This window comes from Harmonia axyridis, chromosome X (genome assembly GCF_914767665.1).
Source record: "Harmonia axyridis chromosome X, icHarAxyr1.1, whole genome shotgun sequence".
In the NCBI taxonomy this organism is placed as follows: domain Eukaryota; kingdom Metazoa; phylum Arthropoda; class Insecta; order Coleoptera; family Coccinellidae; genus Harmonia; species Harmonia axyridis.
Window position 1 is genome coordinate 30,341,791 of NC_059508.1, and position 10,000 is coordinate 30,351,790.

General features: G+C 41.5%; 2 non-coding genes across 2 annotated transcripts in view; one reads left to right on the top strand and one right to left on the bottom strand.

Annotated features, from left to right (window-relative positions):
- The window catches only part of LOC123687306, a 1,906-nt gene extending 1,684 nt beyond the window's left edge, over positions 1 to 222 (bottom strand). Inside the window, exon 1 of the ribosomal RNA XR_006749039.1 lies at positions 1 to 222. This exon is cut by the window's left edge and continues 1,684 nt beyond it. This is a non-coding gene — a ribosomal RNA (small subunit ribosomal RNA).
- Positions 223 to 3,802: 3,580 nt separating this feature from the next.
- Positions 3,803 to 3,921, top strand: LOC123688463. The gene has a single exon (XR_006749984.1). It is a non-coding gene; the product is annotated as a 5S ribosomal RNA (ribosomal RNA).
- The last annotated feature ends 6,079 nt before the right edge of the window (positions 3,922 to 10,000 follow it).

Here is a 10,000-nt window from a genome sequence, read left to right on the forward strand (position 1 = left end):
TTGATCTAATAAAAGCGCTCCTTCCGTTCCCGGTCGGAGCTCTATTTGCATGTATTAGCTCTAGAATTACCACAGTTATCCAAGTAAATGTGGGTACGATCTAAGGAACCATAACTGATTTAATGAGCCTTTCGCGGTTTCACCTTAATTTGGCTTGTACTGAGACATGCATGGCTTAATCTTTGAGACAAGCATATGACTACTGGCAGGATCAACCAGGGAACTGCGTGCTTATACGATCGGTCCACGAGATTGCCGGTATGGCCAAACCCGTTCGCCTCTCGTCATGTGGCACTAGCCATGTCGATTGACTTCGACTAGCGCCGCACATCAGTAAGTGCAAGTCCTCGACGAAACGACGTAACAGCCCCCAGTCAGCATGAGACTCAAGCTATATATACATCATCATCATCTCGGACAAAACACCGATCAAAAATGAGAAAGTTTCTAGAAACAATCCCTCGCCAAGGCGTCCATATATAATACGAACCCCCGGCTATCAACTAATTTCTTATACACATTCCATCTCGACCCTTCGCTATACATGTGAATATAACGACACGGTGATTCGAGATTCAACAATATTTGTCGCTCGGAACGAATTGAGTGGTTGCAAATTTTTTGTGAACATAACCCGCAACGGGCAGAGGATCACGATTTTAAGGTTGGTCGCTTAAAGGCCATTCGACTACAAAGAGACGAAGCGGACCGCGACCTCGCTGCATGAGGTTGACGAAAGCGACCCAAGATGCGAAAGCCGAAACCAACACACCTTGCCAGTACCCAAACGCCGAGGTCGGATTCGGGTCTACCACTTACCAACTGAATATCATCCTAAAAAGAACTCCAAACAGTCTAGGACAGGACCCATTCTCCACCCCTTCTATATATGTCAGGAGAACCCCGGATTCCCCTCCAGACACGATTTAGCAAACTTTTCCCGATCGATCCGACCCACCGAGGCCGTTTCGACCGTTCGCCGCGCCTACTAGAGCTGATTTCTTCGGACTCCGATCAGAAAATCCGCCGATGCATGTCGTTAACACCTAGTCCGCCTCGTCCGATCGATCGAGGCCGTTTCGACCGTTCGCCGCGCCTACTAGAGCTGATTTCTTCGGACTCCGATCAGAAAATCCGCCGATGCATGTCGTTAACACCTAGTCCGCCTCGTCCGATCGATCTAGGCCGTCTCGAACCACCCATCGCGCATCGAAAGTCGCATCTCTCGAACTCCGATCCGGAAATCGGCCGATGCATCACGTTAACTATTTCTTATATATCTAATATAATATACATGGAGACGGTAAGAATTCTTTTAATCGAAGATATACATATACTTCTCATCAATATCCAAAAGCTTATCGAAAAATAAATTACTCAACTTTTACGTGAAGAATCGTTCACCCAAACCTTATCCCCTATATATGTCAGGAGAACCCAAGGTTCCCCTCCAGACACGATTTAGCAAACTTTTCCCGATCGATCCGACCCACCGAGGCCGTCTCGACCGTCCGCTGCGCCTACTAGGGCCGATTTCTTCGGACTCCGATCAGAAAATATACCAATGCATGTCGTTAACACCTAGTCCGCCTCGTCCGATCTATCTAAACAGTCTCGACGCACCCAACACTCTTTCAAAGTCGGATTACTCGGACTCAATCTGAAAATGGACCGATGCATGACGTCAACACTTAGCCCGCCTCGTCTGATCTATCTAAGCCATCTCGACCCACCCAACACGCCTTCCAAGTCGGATCACTCGGACTTCGATCTGAAAATCTCCGGACTCATTTTTATGAATATCCCCAGTCAGTAAGAACGTTATTTCGCCAATATATACCAACAATAAACCATATTCCAATAGCTGAACCAAAAATATAATTCCCGATCCAAACGTTCTGCATCGCCCAACGCGACCACCTTCCCTATATATGTCAGGAGAGCACAGGGTTCCCCTCCAGACAACACTTACGCTCTATCCCCGACTCTCGGTCGATCGATAGGCCAGGTCAGCGGTGTCTGTTTCGGCCGAAGCTCGGACTTTGGTCAAAATGTTCCGATACAAAATTTGAACCAAGATAGATACAGATATGATTCCTTCTTAAATATACGTTGATTATCGAACAGAATATGGTAAATATTTTGCGATGACCGAGGATTTCATGAATTTTTTTTTTTTTTCGAAAAAATTTTCTATTATCGGAATTTCCTCAAATTTCATTTGGTTGCCTCCTAATGCTTATTAAAAATGATAATCAACAATCAGAATCATTATTTATCATTTATTTCAATTTTTATAATGAAAAACGTTCACGTCCTTTCGCGCCTCTCGATCGTCGTTTACGTGATGCATCGGTCAGCCCTAGTTTACGTGGTGCATCGGTAAGATCGAGTTCACGTTCTGCATCGGTCTGCCCGAGTTTACGTGGTGCATCGGTAAGATCGAGATTACGTGGTGCATCGGTAAGATCGAGTTTACGTTCTGCATCGGTGTGATCTAGTTTACGTTGTGCATCGGTAAGATCGAGATTACGTGAAGCATCGGTATGATCGAGTTTACGTTCTGCATCGGTCTGGACTCTGAGATATATTTTCGACGTGAAAATGTTCCGATACAACTTTTGAACCAGGATAGTTAGAGAGATGATTTTTTCTGGGATGTACGTTGATTGGGGAATGGATTGTGGAAAATAACTTGCCATGACCGAGGTGTTCTCGAATTTTTTTTTTTTTCGAAAAATATTTTCTGATTTTGGATTTCACTCAAATTTGATTTCGTTGCCTTCTAATGTGTTCTAAAAGAGTAAATCAGTAATCAGAATCGAAAAATATTTTTCGGATTTTTTTTTTTTTGAAAAAAAATTTTCTGATTTTGGAATTTCCTCAAATTTGATTTGGTTGCCTTCTAATGTGTTTTTAAAGCGTAAATCAGTAATCAGAATCAATATTCATTGTCGACTTTAATTTTTATAAGGAAAAATGTTCACGTCCTTAAACGCCTCCCCATCATTAGCCCGAGTCCAAGTCGATGTCAGTCCCGAGCGGACGGTGTCAGATACTACCTATCGCCCCGGTCTGGACTTGGCGAGGTATTTCGACGTGAAATGTTCCGATACAACTTTTGAACCAGGATAGTTAGAGAGATGATTTCTTCTATGTTGTACGTTGATTGTGGAATGGATTGTGGGAAATAACTTGCCATGACCCAGGTGTTCTTGAATTTTTTTTTTTTTCGAAAAAAATTTTCTGATCTTGAAATTTCCTCAAATCTGATTGCGTTGCCTTCTAATGTGTACTAAAAGAGTAAATCAGTAATCAGAATCAATATTCATTGTCGACTTTAATTTTTATAAGGAAAAATGTTCACGTCCTTAAACGCCTCTCCATCGTTACCCCGACTCCAAGACGATGTTAGACCGGAGCGGACGGTGTCAAATGCGACCGATCTCCCCGGTCTGGACTTAGCGAGATATTCCGACGTGAAATGTTCCGATACAAAAATTTAACTGTGATAGTTAGAGAGATGGTTCCTTTTGTGATGTACGTTGATTGTGTAATAGAATATGGAAATAAACTTGAGATGACCGAGGTCTTCTGGGATTTTTTTTTTTTTTCGAAAAATATTTTTCGATTTCGGAAATCCCTCAAATTTCATTGAGATATGTCCTAATGTGTTCTTAAAACTTAAATCAACAATCAGAATTAATATCCAAAAGTTATTTCATTTTTTATAAGGAAAAACGTTCACGTCCTTTCCGCTCCCAAAAAGTGAGATATCATAGAAAATATCGCTATATTTGTTGTTTACGGCCATACCACGCTGAAATTGCCAGTTCTCGTCAGAACACTGAAGCCAAGCAGCGTCGGGCGCGGTTAGTACTTGGATGGGTGACCGCTTGGGAACACCGCGTGCTGTAAGCTTTTTTTTTACGTTCTGCATCGGTCTGCCGAGATAACGTGGTGCATCGGTATGATCGAGTTTACGTTCTGCATCGGTAAGATCGAGATTACGTGATGCATCGGTAAGATTGAGATTACGTGGTGCATCGGTAAGATCGAGTTTACGTGGTGCATCGGTAAGATCCAATTCACGTTCTGCATCGGTAAGATCCAGTTCACGTGGTGCATCGGTAAGATCGAGATTACGTGGTGCATCGGTAAGATCGAGTTTACGTGGTGCATCGGTAAGATCCAATTCACGTTCTGCATCGGTAAGATCCAGTTCACGTGGTGCATCGGTAAGATTGAGATTACGTGGTGCATCGGTAAGATCGAGTTTACGTGGTGCATCGGTAAGATCCAATTCACGTTCTGCATCGGTAAGATCCAGTTCACGTGGTGCATCGGTAAGATTGAGATTACGTGGTGCATCGGTAAGATCGAGTTTACGTGGTGCATCGGTAAGATCCAATTCACGTTCTGCATCGGTAAGATCCAGTTCACGTGGTGCATCGGTAAGATCGAGATTACGTGGTGCATCGGTAAGATCGAGTTTACGTGGTGCATCGGTAAGATCCAATTCACGTTCTGCATCGGTAAGATCCAGTTCACGTGGTGCATCGGTAAGATTGAGATTACGTGGTGCATCGGTAAGATCGAGTTTACGTGGTGCATCGGTAAGATCCAATTCACGTTCTGCATCGGTAAGATCCACTTTACGTGGTGCATCGGTCTGCCCTAGTTTACGTGGTGCATCGGTTTGGACTTAGAGATATATTTTCGACGTGAAAATGTTCCGATACAACTTTTGAACCAGGATAGTTAGAGAGATGATTTTTTCTGGGATGTACGTGGATCGGGGAATGGATTGTGGGAAATAACTTGCCATGACCGAGGTGTCCTCGAATTTTTTTTTTTTTCGAAAAAAATTTTCTGATTGTGGAATTTTCTCAAATTTGATTTGGTTGCCTCCTAATGTGTTCTAAAAGAGTAAATCAGTAATCGGAATCGAAAAATATTTTTCGGATTTTTTTTTTTTTCGAAAAAAATTTTCTGATCGTGGAATTTCCTCAAATTCGATTTGGTTGCCTTCTAATGTGTTTTTAAAGCGTAAATCAGTAATCAGAATCAATATTCATTGTCGACTTTAATTTTTATAAGGAAAAATGTTCACGTCCTTAAACGCCTCCCCATCATCAGCCCGAGTCCAAGTCGATGTCAGTCCCGAGCGGACGGTGTCAGATACTACCTATCGCCGAGGTCTGGACTTGGCGAGATATTACGACGTGAAATGTTCCGATACAACTTTTGAACCAGGATAGTTAGAGAGATGATTTCTTCTATGTTGTACGTTGATTGTGGAATGAAATACGGAAAATAACTCGCCATGACCGAGGTGATTACGATTTTTTTTTTTTTTCGAAAAAAATTTTCTGATCGTGGAATTTTCTCAAATTTGATTTGGTTGCCTCCTTATATGTTCTAGTAGCGATAATCAACAATCAGAATCAAAATCCATGGTCGGGTTTGATTTTTATAAGGAAAAATGTTCACGTCCTTTTTTACAACCCCGACTCATTGACGATGTTAGAACCGAGCCGGCGGTGTCAGATACGACCGATCGCCCCGGTCCCGATCGTCATTTACGTTGTGCATCGGTCTGCCCGAGATTACGTGGTGCATCGGTATGATCGAGTTTACGTGGTGCATCGGTAAGATCCAATTCACGTTCTGCATCGGTAAGATCCAATTCACGTTCTGCATCGGTAAGATCCAGTTCACGTGGTGCATCGGTAAGATGGAGATTACGTGGTGCATCGGTAAGATCGAGATTACGTGGTGCATCGGTAAGATCTACTTTACGTTCTGCATCGGTCTGCCCTTGTTTACGTGGTGCATCGGTAAGATCGAGATTACGTGAAGCATCGGTATGATCGAGTTTACGTTCTGCATCGGTCTGCCCGATATTACGTGGTGCATCGGTCTGCCCTAGTTTACGTGGTGCATCGGTTTGGACTTAGAGATATATTTTCGACGTGAAAATGTTCCGATACAACTTTTGAACCAGGATAGTTAGAGAGATGATTTTTTCTGGGATGTACGTGGATCGGGGAATGGATTGTGGGAAATAACTTGCCATGACCGAGGTGTCCTCGAATTTTTTTTTTTTTCGAAAAAAATTTTCTGATTGTGGAATTTTCTCAAATTTGATTTGGTTGCCTCCTAATGTGTTCTAAAAGAGTAAATCAGTAATCGGAATCGAAAAATATTTTTCGGATTTTTTTTTTTTTCGAAAAAAATTTTCTGATCGTGGAATTTCCTCAAATTCGATTTGGTTGCCTTCTAATGTGTTTTTAAAGCGTAAATCAGTAATCAGAATCAATATTCATTGTCGACTTTAATTTTTATAAGGAAAAATGTTCACGTCCTTAAACGCCTCCCCATCATCAGCCCGAGTCCAAGTCGATGTCAGTCCCGAGCGGACGGTGTCAGATACTACCTATCGCCGAGGTCTGGACTTGGCGAGATATTACGACGTGAAATGTTCCGATACAACTTTTGAACCAGGATAGTTAGAGAGATGATTTCTTCTATGTTGTACGTTGATTGTGGAATGAAATACGGAAAATAACTCGCCATGACCGAGGTGATTACGATTTTTTTTTTTTTTCGAAAAAAATTTTCTGATCGTGGAATTTTCTCAAATTTGATTTGGTTGCCTCCTTATATGTTCTAGTAGCGATAATCAACAATCAGAATCAAAATCCATGGTCGGGTTTGATTTTTATAAGGAAAAATGTTCACGTCCTTTTTTACAACCCCGACTCATTGACGATGTTAGAACCGAGCCGGCGGTGTCAGATACGACCGATCGCCCCGGTCCCGATCGTCATTTACGTTGTGCATCGGTCTGCCCGAGATTACGTGGTGCATCGGTATGATCGAGTTTACGTGGTGCATCGGTAAGATCCAATTCACGTTCTGCATCGGTAAGATCCAATTCACGTTCTGCATCGGTAAGATCCAGTTCACGTGGTGCATCGGTAAGATGGAGATTACGTGGTGCATCGGTAAGATCGAGATTACGTGGTGCATCGGTAAGATCTACTTTACGTTCTGCATCGGTCTGCCCTTGTTTACGTGGTGCATCGGTAAGATCGAGATTACGTGAAGCATCGGTATGATCGAGTTTACGTTCTGCATCGGTCTGCCCGATATTACGTGGTGCATCGGTCTGCCCTAGTTTACGTGGTGCATCGGTTTGGACTTAGAGATATATTTTCGACGTGAAAATGTTCCGATACAACTTTTGAACCAGGATAGTTAGAGAGATGATTTTTTCTGGGATGTACGTGGATCGGGGAATGGATTGTGGGAAATAACTTGCCATGACCGAGGTGTCCTCGAATTTTTTTTTTTTTCGAAAAAAATTTTCTGATTGTGGAATTTTCTCAAATTTGATTTGGTTGCCTCCTAATGTGTTCTAAAAGAGTAAATCAGTAATCGGAATCGAAAAATATTTTTCGGATTTTTTTTTTTTTCGAAAAAAATTTTCTGATCGTGGAATTTCCTCAAATTCGATTTGGTTGCCTTCTAATGTGTTTTTAAAGCGTAAATCAGTAATCAGAATCAATATTCATTGTCGACTTTAATTTTTATAAGGAAAAATGTTCACGTCCTTAAACGCCTCCCCATCATCAGCCCGAGTCCAAGTCGATGTCAGTCCCGAGCGGACGGTGTCAGATACTACCTATCGCCGAGGTCTGGACTTGGCGAGATATTACGACGTGAAATGTTCCGATACAACTTTTGAACCAGGATAGTTAGAGAGATGATTTCTTCTATGTTGTACGTTGATTGTGGAATGAAATACGGAAAATAACTCGCCATGACCGAGGTGATTACGATTTTTTTTTTTTTTCGAAAAAAATTTTCTGATCGTGGAATTTTCTCAAATTTGATTTGGTTGCCTCCTTATATGTTCTAGTAGCGATAATCAACAATCAGAATCAAAATCCATGGTCGGGTTTGATTTTTATAAGGAAAAATGTTCACGTCCTTTTTTACAACCCCGACTCATTGACGATGTTAGAACCGAGCCGGCGGTGTCAGATACGACCGATCGCCCCGGTCCCGATCGTCATTTACGTTGTGCATCGGTCTGCCCGAGATTACGTGGTGCATCGGTATGATCGAGTTTACGTGGTGCATCGGTAAGATCCAATTCACGTTCTGCATCGGTAAGATCCAATTCACGTTCTGCATCGGTAAGATCCAGTTCACGTGGTGCATCGGTAAGATGGAGATTACGTGGTGCATCGGTAAGATCGAGATTACGTGGTGCATCGGTAAGATCTACTTTACGTTCTGCATCGGTCTGCCCTTGTTTACGTGGTGCATCGGTAAGATCGAGATTACGTGAAGCATCGGTATGATCGAGTTTACGTTCTGCATCGGTCTGCCCGATATTACGTGGTGCATCGGTCTGCCCTAGTTTACGTGGTGCATCGGTTTGGACTTAGAGATATATTTTCGACGTGAAAATGTTCCGATACAACTTTTGAACCAGGATAGTTAGAGAGATGATTTTTTCTGGGATGTACGTGGATCGGGGAATGGATTGTGGGAAATAACTTGCCATGACCGAGGTGTCCTCGAATTTTTTTTTTTTTCGAAAAAAATTTTCTGATTGTGGAATTTTCTCAAATTTGATTTGGTTGCCTCCTAATGTGTTCTAAAAGAGTAAATCAGTAATCGGAATCGAAAAATATTTTTCGGATTTTTTTTTTTTTCGAAAAAAATTTTCTGATCGTGGAATTTCCTCAAATTCGATTTGGTTGCCTTCTAATGTGTTTTTAAAGCGTAAATCAGTAATCAGAATCAATATTCATTGTCGACTTTAATTTTTATAAGGAAAAATGTTCACGTCCTTAAACGCCTCCCCATCATCAGCCCGAGTCCAAGTCGATGTCAGTCCCGAGCGGACGGTGTCAGATACTACCTATCGCCGAGGTCTGGACTTGGCGAGATATTACGACGTGAAATGTTCCGATACAACTTTTGAACCAGGATAGTTAGAGAGATGATTTCTTCTATGTTGTACGTTGATTGTGGAATGAAATACGGAAAATAACTCGCCATGACCGAGGTGATTACGATTTTTTTTTTTTTTCGAAAAAAATTTTCTGATCGTGGAATTTTCTCAAATTTGATTTGGTTGCCTCCTTATATGTTCTAGTAGCGATAATCAACAATCAGAATCAAAATCCATGGTCGGGTTTGATTTTTATAAGGAAAAATGTTCACGTCCTTTTTTACAACCCCGACTCATTGACGATGTTAGAACCGAGCCGGCGGTGTCAGATACGACCGATCGCCCCGGTCCCGATCGTCATTTACGTTGTGCATCGGTCTGCCCGAGATTACGTGGTGCATCGGTCTGGACTTAGAGATATATTTTCGACGTGAAAATGTTCCGATACAACTTTTGAACTAGGATAGTTAGAGAGATGATTTTTTCTGGGATGTACGTTGATTGGGGAATGGATTGTGGGAAATAACTTGCCATGACCGAGGTGTTCTCGAATTTTTTTTTTTTTTTCGAAAAAAATTTTCTGATTGTGGAATTTTCTCAAATTTGATTTGGTTGCCTCCTAATGTGTTCTAATAGCGATAATCAACAATCAGAATCAAAATCCATGGTCGGGTTTGATTTTTATAAGGAATAATGTTCACGTCCTTTTTCGCCTATGTTCTTTTTCGACGTGAAAAGTTCCGATACAACTTTTGAACCAGGATAGTTAGAGAGATGATTTTTTCTGGGATGTATGTTGATTGACGTACGAAACTTGGAAAAAAAATAGAAAAGACCGAGGTACTCTAGAAAAAAAATTTATTGAAAATATTTTTTTGATTTCGGAATTAATTCGAAATTCATTCAGATGTCTTCTATCAATATCGCGAAAGAAAAATCAATAATCAGAATCGATATTCATCTAAGATTATTTCCTTTTGGATTGTGTTAACATTCGGTACGATCTTGTCTACGTGATGCATCGGT